The sequence below is a fragment of the Cupressus sempervirens genome, chromosome 9, assembly GCF_028749045.1.
Source record: "Cupressus sempervirens isolate cs-2001-9-10 chromosome 9, ASM2874904v1, whole genome shotgun sequence".
NCBI lineage: Eukaryota > Viridiplantae > Streptophyta > Pinopsida > Cupressales > Cupressaceae > Cupressus > Cupressus sempervirens.
Genome location: NC_143126.1, coordinates 215,598,184 through 215,610,552, shown reverse-complemented (window position 1 = coordinate 215,610,552; position 12,369 = coordinate 215,598,184).

Sequence of the window (12,369 nt, the reverse complement as noted above, 5' to 3'; positions counted from 1 at the left end):
CACCAAAGAGAAGAGAAAAGGGTACTAAATATTTGGATTCATTTTTGGGAGCATGTCAACAATGGCATGAAGATTTTGAGGAAAAAGGTGTACAAATAATACGGGGCAACTTAGGCCTATTACACCATATTCAAACAAGTGCAGATAAACTAGTGTCTATAGTGAACTAGAATTTTGGATTGATGGATGAGATACATACCTGGGAAAAAGACTTTCAAGTCTCCAATCGATAAAGGGCCAAAGGTATTGTACACTCATGGAGGTATTTACTACTGAGGAGCTAGACAAACTTGATGATTAGAATGAGAAGATATCTGTCAAAAATAAGGTCATGGAAAGACTAAATGTGGATATTCAAAAATTAAGGTATCAAACTCAAAACCAAAATTTGGAAGCAGGGGTACTACAATGCTGCCTACCTTGAAATTTTTGAAGACAAGTCAATGACCAAGATAAATATAGTGCAATCAATAGTTCAAGGATACTAAGGAACCTTCAAAGATGCTTCATTAGATGAAGATACCAGGAAAGCATTTAAGACTGAAGAGGTATTGTTGGAACTAGACATTAAACTTGAGGATTTTGTGGTAACTCGTATAGAATTCAATAATTATGAGAAAATGGTGAAGGATAAGTATGGGGCTTTGGATTTTCCTAAATTTTTCCAAGTAACAAAGATAATTAATAAATTCAAGAATGAGTATCTTGGCATTGCTTTAGGGTAAAGAAGAACAAAACCCAGATGCTGGAAATTCAATTTTGACACTTGTAAAAGTTTTGCATTTTTGGAACCTGTCACCAAGGTGCATAGGTGCGTAGGTGCACTTTTCTCAAAGGTGCACTGACAATTTTGAAGAAGAAGCAGTGCACCAATAGTTAACTATCACGATAGTTGAACTCCTAGAAACTCTTAGAGAAGGACAAGCTTCCATTTTCAAAGCTTCCAAAGACTTCTAGATCATCTTCCAACTTCCCTCTTCTTATCTTCTCATTCTTTTATTGTTTTAACTCATGTAAAGGCTCATGCACCCATTAATTGATATGAGCAAGGGTGAAGACCTACTTAGCACCATTTAGAGTGTCAATTTGTATATAATTAGCTTTATTTTATTAATTTTAAGCATATATTTGCATTTTAAGAGCTCTCACTCTCAACACAAAAAGAGGAGAAGACTTCTTATAAATACAAGGATGTAATATGTACTCCAAACCATTATTTGGATGCAATAATATATGCTATTAATGCTCTCATTCTGAGTGTAGTTATTCTTTCTAGAGTGTTTTATTTTTTTGAATGCATGTTCATGAATTATAATGGAGCTAATGGTTTTATTGTGTTGTTCTGATTGTGTGACCTTTTATTTCTAGTGTTTGTTGTGTGCTGACAAATTTTGCTAACATAAAAAATTGGAGAAAGGATCATGCATTGTTCTTGCATAGCTTCTTGTCTCGCATGAGTGAACTTTCTACCGCCTTGTGATTCAATGAGAAATAAAATATCTTTTGTTTATTATAGAGTTCCCATTGATGATTGCATTAGTGGAATTGAGGAAGTGTGGCTCCTACTTTCATTGGTTTCCTACCTGATCTTTTTGACAATTTAACTTGTAGACATGTTGTTAGGGTGGTTTATGTCCATTAAGAATTTCTCTTTAAAAATTATTTGCTTTAATCTCTCATTACCCTATCTTTTTTATGTTCTTTTCTAAGACTTTGTTAAAATAGGAATTCATATAGTTACATTGATAGATTGCATTCATCATAAAATGGAAAATACCAAAATATATCTCTTTTGTGGTTACTTTTTCAAACAACAACACATCAAACAAATTATCCAAAATTGGTTCAAAACAGCAAAGGCCTCCTCATGAACATAAACATTTATCTTCAATTGAGTGGATTTCAGTAGGTCCCAAGATTGCCTAGAACCTTGGAGTTGATCCCAAATTAGCTTTTCAAGAGAGGAGTTTGAAAGGATTCCTTCCATTAAGCATCATGCAAAATGACAGCTCAAAAATCATCTACCCCTTTTTATTTCTATACTTTATATATCATTATTACTTTATTTATCTTCTTTCTTAAACCCTATTAAGGCAGAGGTGGGAGGTAAATAAACCCAAGTTATTCATCCATTTGCATTGATAATTCCTCTTTTATCCATAAAATCTAATCAAAGGGGTCGACCTTGGTCTTCTCCCTATCATTAATGTATGGTTGGTTTGCTTCCATTTTCCAACCATACATAAATTGGTGAACCCTATGCACTCTTCTTTTGTTTTGGGGTTACATTAAATTGCCTTTCATTATGTGTTTACCTTAATCTGTAAACTCATTGTCTACCCTTTTTTTGGGTTAGATTCTTTGCATCTTGATATTTGTGTTCTCTTCGCTGACTTATATATTGCATTATGAAGATTTTTTGGTGTATTCTATCATTTTCAATATTATCCTAATGGCATCTCTTTATGACACTTATTATTTATATGAGAGTTTCATCCATTCTATGGTGTCCATGACCCTTCATGCTCTTCCTTCTTATACTATTACGAGGTTAGTGAATACATCTTTTACTTCTTTCAAGTTTATGGTTTGATCTTTATGTGGTTGGCTTATTTCTTCTTTGGTTAGAGATTTAATTGTTGATGCTCCTAATTTCATCCTCTTAACCCTCATAATTTACCTAACCCTCATAATCCTTTATCTAACCCTCTTAATCCTCCCCCTTAATCTCCTAACACTTCTCAAGCATATGTTCAAGCTCAAACTTTAGTTCATGATGTAGATGTTACTACATTCCTTGATGAACCTTCTCCTCTTTCTACTCATAATAAGGGGAAAGACAAAGTTAATTTTTTTTCTCCTCCTATTATCATTCCTTGCACTACCTTTTCTTATGATTATGGTGAAAAATGTCCTCCCATTGAAGATTTCATGAATAATTATCCTAAAGGTTATTAAATAATTATTGAACAAGGTTACAGAAGCTTAGGACTTGGTACTAACAAACATGGTATTAAAATCCCTATTCATATGTCTCTTAATGTAGACAAACATTGTATTGGTTATTCTCCTTCTAAAATAGTGAAAGAATATCTTGGATGACCTTATCTTCATCTACTCCTAAACTTGATTATACAGATACTTATAGGATTTGGTTTTGAAGGTGTATATTCAAGTAGCTATTACTAAAATAAAACATAAATAACATTCCTCTTGATGATTCTCACATGATTATTAATTGTATCAATTTTTCATCAATGTTAAGGAAAAATATTCTTTAGGAATTACTTCTTATATGCATGAAGTGTTACAATTTTTTCATAATTTCACTTAATCTTTCTTCTCACCTACTTGAGAAGATTCTCCAATATTTTACACAATGTGCACTTAGAATCTCCCAATATATTTTATTTTTCTTGTTCCCTTTATTGGGGGTAGGGTAAAAGCACAACCCTGTGTTATCCTTTTACAAAGGAAAAGGCTAACAAAAGTATAGTTGTTCACCTTCAATGACATAAAACTAGTATTATTATTTAGAATTTGTAAATGAAGTAGGCTAATGAAATGTGTAGAAATGGATGAAGTTTAGGATTATAATTTTTAATAATTATTTGAAACAAGAAATTATATATTTTCCTATTTTTTAAAGATAACTTTTAGTTTCTAAAAAATGTTGGAAATCAGGGGTCTAGTTCCCACCACAAAACAACATGTAAATAAGCTTATTTACCTTTGATCTCAGATTATGTTATAGATAACATATGTAGCTAGAACAGTCAAAAATAGAAATGGACTTTAGACCTATATTTTTTCTTTTATAATGATTCAAATTTCAGCTTATTCAAATCGATAGTTTTCATCTCCCACCACTTTTTTCAAGATAAATATAATCCAACAAAAAGAAAAATATAGATTCTAGAAGAGGACTCTCTCCTCTAGAACGTCATGTATTTTTTAAATTTTTTAATATGATTTTTTATTTTTTACTTTTTCAAAACCAACATCTTCTTGAGTGTTAAAATATGTAATTGTAGTATTTTTAAATTATAATATACTATATCTAATTAAAATACTATGAACTCTATATGAGAATATTCTTGAGTTTGAGCTCTATAAAATGGTGTTTATATGTTATTAAAAAAATCATAACAAATAGCAAGAGTTATTGAAACATCAGTTTTTTGAAATAATTGTATTTCTTTAGTAATTAGATGCTAACTAGTATGAAGCATGCATTTAATAGACATTTCAGATTGGAAAAGTGTGAGACCATATACAGCTTAGCTAGAATAAATTTATCAAGATCATATGTTTGAACAAAATCATTTTTTAGATAGAAATACTCAAAATGAGTCAGCCTGAAAGGTGACACAACTTTGTACTTTTACCCAACAAGAATTATTTTTTCTCTTTGTTTTTTTTGTTTGTTCTAATGATCTCTTATTCCTCCTATACTTAAGAGTTTCCTATGTAGGTGGTAGAGTTTATTATGTTGGAAATCTAATAGCAAAAATGTGATACTAAGATAGGTGGGTTGAATCAATAGGATCTATAAAACTTCTCACACTTCAAACATGAAACATATTTATATCTTTGCCATTAACCCTTATCTCAATATTAGTATAAAACACATCAACCATTTACTACATTTACTACAATAAATTATCAAATCTTACATCTAATTGCATGAATAAAAACTCACAAACACATAACACATTAACACAATGACTTGGTAACATAGAAACCTTCTAAGGTGAATGTAAAACTATGGTGGGGATTAGACCCACAAAACCTTCACTACTACAACAATAAAGTATGAATGTTAAGTGATGCAGAGGGTTATGGTGGAAAAAAGGCCCAATTGGTAAGAGTAAGGAGAATGCAAAAATCCATAAGTTTCATTGCATTGAAATAAACCTTAATGCCTCCAACACCTAAATGATTGTCCAAGACCTATACTATGATCCAAGGTGGTTTGAATAGTCTTAAAACATCAATTACAAGATGATTCAACTAGTTTTACCCTTACCCAAATTCACTTTGGTCATAAATTAGAAAATGCACAAGATAGGCCTAGTAGCCCTGCCAATTAGGTCTCTAGCAAGCTTCTAAAATGCATAACTCTTAAGAATTCAAATACACAAAGAAAACCAATTACCTTTTCAAATACCTTTTATTGAGTACTTCAACATATCAAAAGGATAGATGGGGTCACTTTGGAAAACAGTCCTTGTTTCAATGCTTGATCAGTAATTTAGGCCTCTTAGATGATGGATTTGGAAAGAAACTATGATTCAAACTGACTTCCAAACCTTAGGACTCCCAAAAAATTCATAAAATGGATTTAATTAGAGGAATCTACAATGAATTTGAATTTTAAGTCCCTTTAAGTATAAAAGCCCCAATTTGTGCCTCAAAACCCTCAAGAACTAGGGCTTCCTCAATCTACACTCTTCCAATGCTTTCTCCAAGAACTAAAGGATGGAACACATTTTATTTCATATATATAAATAGAAAATAGCCACTCCTTGAGGCCAATGTGCTACTTTTGTAGCATACCAAGTATATTTAATGTAAAAATCCTCAAATCAATATGGTGATCACCAAGATACTTCTCTCCTCCTTCAAAAATGCATATTAATTAGTTATTAGAATATTATATATGCCTAGAAAGAGTCGTCCCATGAGAACCAGGCCTTACATTCATAGAATGACCATTCCACAACAAGGAATTCCCAAAGGTGTCAAGGAAATCTTAACAATGTTATGACAGTTAGCACAAAATGAATATAAAAACTACTGAAAAACCTTTATACCAAATATTTAATGGAAGATGAAATCATATATCAATGTCCTTGATTCATCCAAGATTTAAAATATGACAAATAACACCCAAAACAATGAACAAACTCATGAAACTTGCAAAAATGGAGGTTTTCCTTATTAGTTTTGTGTGTCATCCATACAAATTACTTCTTTGTTTGTACCATAGGATTCTCTACAATAATAACCTTCTAAATAACCTTCCCAACCAACCTTGGTCTGTATAAGGATGATTAAAAGAATAAAACACTATTCAAACCCTTTTCCCTCCTAAAACCTACTAACCATTGCAATTCAAAAATTTGAATTTGCAACATTACAAATTTTGGCTTTTAAGAGCATTTTAACTAATCCAACCTTGCTAAATGGCTTAGATGGTATTATTAAGAATTCCTAAAGACAAACCTAATCTAATTTTCTCCCTATTACATCCATGGCCTATTTTTGACTTTCAAACCTAGCATTTACATCTTTTTGAGTTTTTAATGTCGTAATTGCATACTAAGCTTCAAAATTACATAGTTGACTCCACCATGGTATGGATTATTGATCTTCATGCTTGGAGCCCTTTGGTTGCCCTTGTATTCCTAGAATGGCTTAGGTTCCCCTACATCATTAAGGCTACAATGTTTTTATCACTTCTAATGATCTATCATATTTGGGGTTTTCCCTATTAAAGGTTAAAAGACCTACTAGCTTCTACCTTGGTTAAAGGATTTTGGCATCACAACTAAGTGAGTACTCTATTAGGTGATTTAAAAAATCCTATTAAAGCTACTTTTTTTAGATATTTAAAACCTAAAACACCTATTAGATTGTTCAATACTTGATCCTTCGATATGCACTTACAATGTTGATATCATATCTCCTATATGTAATATAATATCATCTTATTGTAATTGATAATATTTTTCTCTTCTTGAAATAGTTCACTATAGTAATTGGTCTCTTATGGATTTAACACTCTAATTGACTTTCAAAACCTCATATGCAACCAAAATCTTCACCCATACAATCACACATGCAAACTAGGTCATAGACCCTCATTAAATAGTTGTTTTGGTGAACCTTCTAGATCTAAATCAGCAATCTAGATTCATTTATTTTGCCACTTAGTCCTTGAAATTTTATGATTGGTGGATTGCCTCATGTAGGGATTAACAATCTTCCATCTTATGAGTAATCAAATCCTTGATTACCTCTTCGATCTTCAAAACATGTTTCCATCTTGATAAAAAATGGTTAACAATAGATTATGTTTCATTCAAAACAAATGTGTAAAAAGATATTACTTGACTCTAACACCATATTGACGCTTGACATAAAATGTTTCATCATGTTATCCCTCAGCTTCAATTGTTCTCAGCATATACTAGATTACTCGATCTCTATATCATACGGTGTCAACTATTGTCCTTGACAAACTTGACAATAACTAGAGTAATTGACAACCTTTGGCTTGCTCAATAGTAACTACTACTTGACACATAACCTGAAATATATACAAGTCCTCAATACTTAGCTCGGCCTATATAGGATGACCCAGTTATAGTAATGATAGAACAACCCTACCTTGTGAAGGACTAAGCATTTAACAATAGTAGAGAACATGAATTAGGAATCTAAAATCAAACCCTTTGACATTAGTGGAAAAAATATTTTTTCATGATCAAAACTTTTCATTACATAAATTGTAACACAAGTACTCCCCCTTAGAATATAATCCACACCTTAACTCAGCAAACTTTGTACTTGATGGGAACACGACCCAAGAACAGAATGGAACCAACAGAAAGGGAAAATTATATTAACTGAGAAGATAAGCTAGTACAAACAGTGCAGAGAAAATAAACTTCAAAACATGCCCTACAGGCTTACAATAGCATAAATCTGGAGAATATTTCTCCTTTTAGCACCTCCTCTCAAGCTCCAATCCGAACTGCCTTTTACAATGCCAGAAATCTCCTTAAATAGACCTCGGAGGGTTAAGGACTAGGAGTACATTCTAGAAAGTGCTAGTAGGCATCCACCGACAAAATAGAAGGTTCCAGAAGCTGTGTTAGAAGTCGGTGCAAATCTAGAAGAATCCAGAAACGGTAGCCGAACTTTCGGGAGGCATAACTTTTGAACCGTAGCTCCGATTAACAAACCGTTTACATTTTCAGAAAGCGCTCTATAGCCCTATGGACAAGCTTCGCTCGTCCCTCATTTTTTGACCCTTTTTGAGGTCATTTAATGCCCCAAACCTGACTTTGAAGCATTCTTAGGAGGTCTCCAAAACCCGAAAAATTGCAATAACTTTCAAACCGTGGGGCCTATTGACCTAATTCTTTTTCTGGAATGCTCTAAATCATGATTACATTCATCTAGCCAATTTACACCTTCTAGTTTACCGAAATGATGGCCCAGATACATGCTCCTATTTTTTTGTGATTTTCAAATGCACTAATAGTTGAACTATGAGAGTTGGAACCTTTATTTGAGCCAAATGGGTATCCAAAAATGTAAAGACATGAAACAGAAACTAAGTCTAAGTACATTTTTTTTGGGTGACACAGGATTGCCCTTATACCTCTAGATGCTCCTGCATCAGTACTTGTTCTTACGCTGCACTAGATATATACATGCAAAGCTTCAAATTTTCATTATCAGATCCATCTTAATCATTATCACTATCCTCCTTTTTATATACATTTCCCCTTTGGTTTTGTCACTTATGGCTTGTGGGGTGAAGGATTCAAACCAAAATTATCCAAAAATGGTTTGTGAATTTGCAAAATGTTACTTAAGGTAATATCCCAGTTAGTTCTAATAGATTCAATGATATGAATCTCTATTTGCAATTTCACTACTAAATCAACCATGAAATCAAAAAATTATAGATTTGGATCTACTAGGACTAACTCCTTTGCATTCTTCAAATCCATCAGCATAACCTCAAGATGAGGTGTCATCTTTGCTTGAATTGAAATTATTTTTTCTCTTATTCAACTACACTCCACAGTCAACTCTGTAAGCCTTTCCTATTGAAAATTGACCTTGGATAAGTGCACATCACTGGAACTAGCATCCATAGTTAGTGCATTGGCACTATACTACAAATGAGCTTCTAACTTATCCATTCTTTCTCTAAAGTCCTTTGTGTATGTAGAGCTATAACACAACTTTCTAAGCATTATATGTACATTAATATAAATTTATTCCAAATTCGTCACAAGTTTTGACAACTCAACCTATCTGACATTAATTTATGTTGCTACCTTTTCTATTACTCTATTCTCAAATTTCTTGTATGGTCATTTCATGAATTTTCCATTCACATCAATATTTTCATCAGTTATTATTTTTATAATCTTAATCAATTTTTCAATAGTGGGAATATTATCGTATAAATTATCAATAAATAAAAATCAAGAAAAATATCCATTATGTCATGTAACACCTATTTTTGTGCTTATTTCTATTGATGCTCTCTTCTTAGCTCAGCCTACTTTGCCTTCCTAAAAAACAATTCACTCATTATTTTCATCTCCTCTTCGTTCAGGCTATACTTGTCCCAATTAGGTTTTACTATGTCTTCATCAAGTGTAATTGCATTATATTCGAATGAGATTGGGGACTAGAGTCATTTATTCTTAATCCTTTTACCTAGATTGCTCATGCTCAGCATTGAGAATTGTAACCTTTGCATTTGGAGATCCTCACATAGGCTCTGAGTCTCAACTTTTGTTTCTTCAGCCTTCTTAGGCTCAATCTCTATAGGTTTGACTTTACTAGTGGAACTTGGTTCTCCTACCTCCTTTTTTCCCTCAATGAGAGGTTTTGAGGCTATTGATCTTATATCACCAGTAGTATGCTTCTCTACTTAATCATTATGAACCCTCTCTCTTAGTTCTCCTTAAACATTCACATGGATACTTCCATCTTGTGCATTAGTTTCTTCATTTTTCTGGCACATTTTGTTTCTCAGCAATAGTAGCATCATCCTTTGTCTTTATTTGAGCTTAAAATTTTGTATCAATAAGAATTGTAGATATATCAATTATATTAACAATTACCTCTTGAGATATCTCTTGACCTCTAATCTTTGGATATTCTTTGATTTGTACAATGACATGATTGGGGTCCAATAATGCATCTCTTATTGGCTTTGGTTTAAGAACTTTCTCCTTCATTTCTTTCTTAGTCTTTCCAGTCTTTTCTAGCTCTACTTCTACCTCAATCACATCTTTCAATGGATTTTCTATGGGTTCCTCCTCTATTGTCACTACATCAATTTGTTTCTCACTTTATTGTGCCATTTGATGTATAGTCTCTACCAACTACTCACCATCATCATAGATATCTTCTTTATTGTCAAGTTCAATTCCTCTAGTCTCTTTCTCTTCATCATTTTTCTCCTCATCAGCAGGTATTAGACCAAAAATTTCTTCCATTGCATCTTGCTCTCATGTTCAACTTCTTCAATCTTAGTTTTCAAAATCATATAGACTCTTATTTTAGGTACAAACTTTTTAGAATAGTTCTTTAATGCTATTAACATATGTTGCTTGTCTAATTCATGCATTACTTGGGCTAATATAGCCTCCATCTATCTTTCAATTGTTAATGCCCATTTCTATTTAGCATCAATTTTATTGTACAACTATTTAGGTAATCCCTAGCCTAATTCAATTGGCATGTATTTAATATTCATCATCAAGTCAATAATAGCTTGTTCTACCTTTTCTTTATCAATCTTGTCAAAGGTATCATATTTTATATAATTGAATCTTGTTAACCCTATTGTACTCCTCAAATTTTCACATATTTCATCAATGTCTTGAGGCTTCTTGTGAGTAGCCACTCTAAATTGACCTGAATCATCAGATTTTTTCCTCTCTACCTCATCTTCATTATCATTAGGTTTTACTACCAACTTCCTTCTCAATTTATTATTTTTCTTGTTTTTCTCCTCAACCTCTATGTTATCTAATGTCTTTTTCTTAGGATTGTTCCAAGTGATCTTTACTACATCTTTCCTTGGTGGCTCAACAACTAGGTTACTAGTTGCCTTGGTTCTCTATCTAGTTACCCTTGGTGGTGTAGGGGTAGACATGGTAGCCATATTCTTCAGATTCTTCTTCACCTTTCAATCTACCACCAATTTTTTTTTATCCTTAGTTTCCTTGATCTCAACAAATAGCAATTCCTTACCTATACCTTCTTTATCTTCTTTCTCTTCATCATCTTCAGTACTAAGATCTTCTCCTTTCCCTTCTATGATCTGTAATGGTGCCTCACCAAATGTATCTTTTAGGCTTTCTATCATTTTCTTTATTTTTATATCCATCTTAGGAACATTGGTCTGAATCATTGTCTTGATTTTAGCTATCCCATAAGTACTGAAAGGGTCTATATTCTTGTTTATCTCATCAACCAATAATGGTGTGATGGTTTTTGAAACTTCATCAATGTTTACCTCATAATGAAGAGGTCTTAACCATGCAACTCTTGGAATTACAACTTGTGCATATGTGTAGTTAGTATCCACTAAGATGCATATGTCATCAAAATATTGGTCAATGACCAACTTAGGGATCCTGAACCCCTTCTTCATCTTTTGTTTAAATTTCTCAAAATATTCATCCATAACTATTTTAAAATTGTCACCTATTTGATTAATAAAATTATTGATTTTCTCGGTGGTTGCTTTCTTCTTGTCCCATACTACAACTCCTATTATGGGAAATGAATTTTACACATAAAATAAAATATAAAATATGAGAGAACCAAAATTACATGAGCTATTCTTCATTTTCCTTATTTTGCCTAGGTTCTCTACCAATTGGGTAATTTTTAGCTTGACCAGATCATAACTATGCTCTTTCTTAACAATTTTTAGCCCATGTCTATAGCTACACACAACACATTGTTTAGTCGGTTCAACTAATAAAACTTGTGTGCAATGACTTGAACAAAAAACTCAATCTTTGGATCTTCAATAGTATTAATTGACATGCCTATGTTGTTACATTTTTATTTTGTGTTTTTTTCAATTACATCCCTTCCTTGACATTAAATGATCTTTACCCTATCCAAAACAAAGTATCCAGTCACATAATGAATAATAGAATTTGTGATCTTCATTGTCTGTTGTCTAACCACAATTCCATTTCATGAATATGACTTAACACAATCTTGATCCACTCCACTTTAAAAACCTTTGGAAAATCTAGGGCAGGTATTAACCCTTTCTTGGCCACTACCTTATGCTTGTCTTTCAATTTGTCATTTTCACAAAGCTTATCATATGCACTCCTCATCTCATAGTCTCCAATCTCTCTGATTTTACACATGTAGCATGATCTAACATCATGAACCATAATTACCCTTTGTGGAATACCTAAAAATTCCCTTGAAGAATCTCCAGTCAATGTGATATCTAGGTATGCCTTGAATTTTAGTGGAGGACATGCTTCAATCCAAACAATTTGAGCATTTTTTTCCTTCAATACCTCATTCATCTCACTAGAAGATGTGGTAGACACCATATTTACAGTCTAT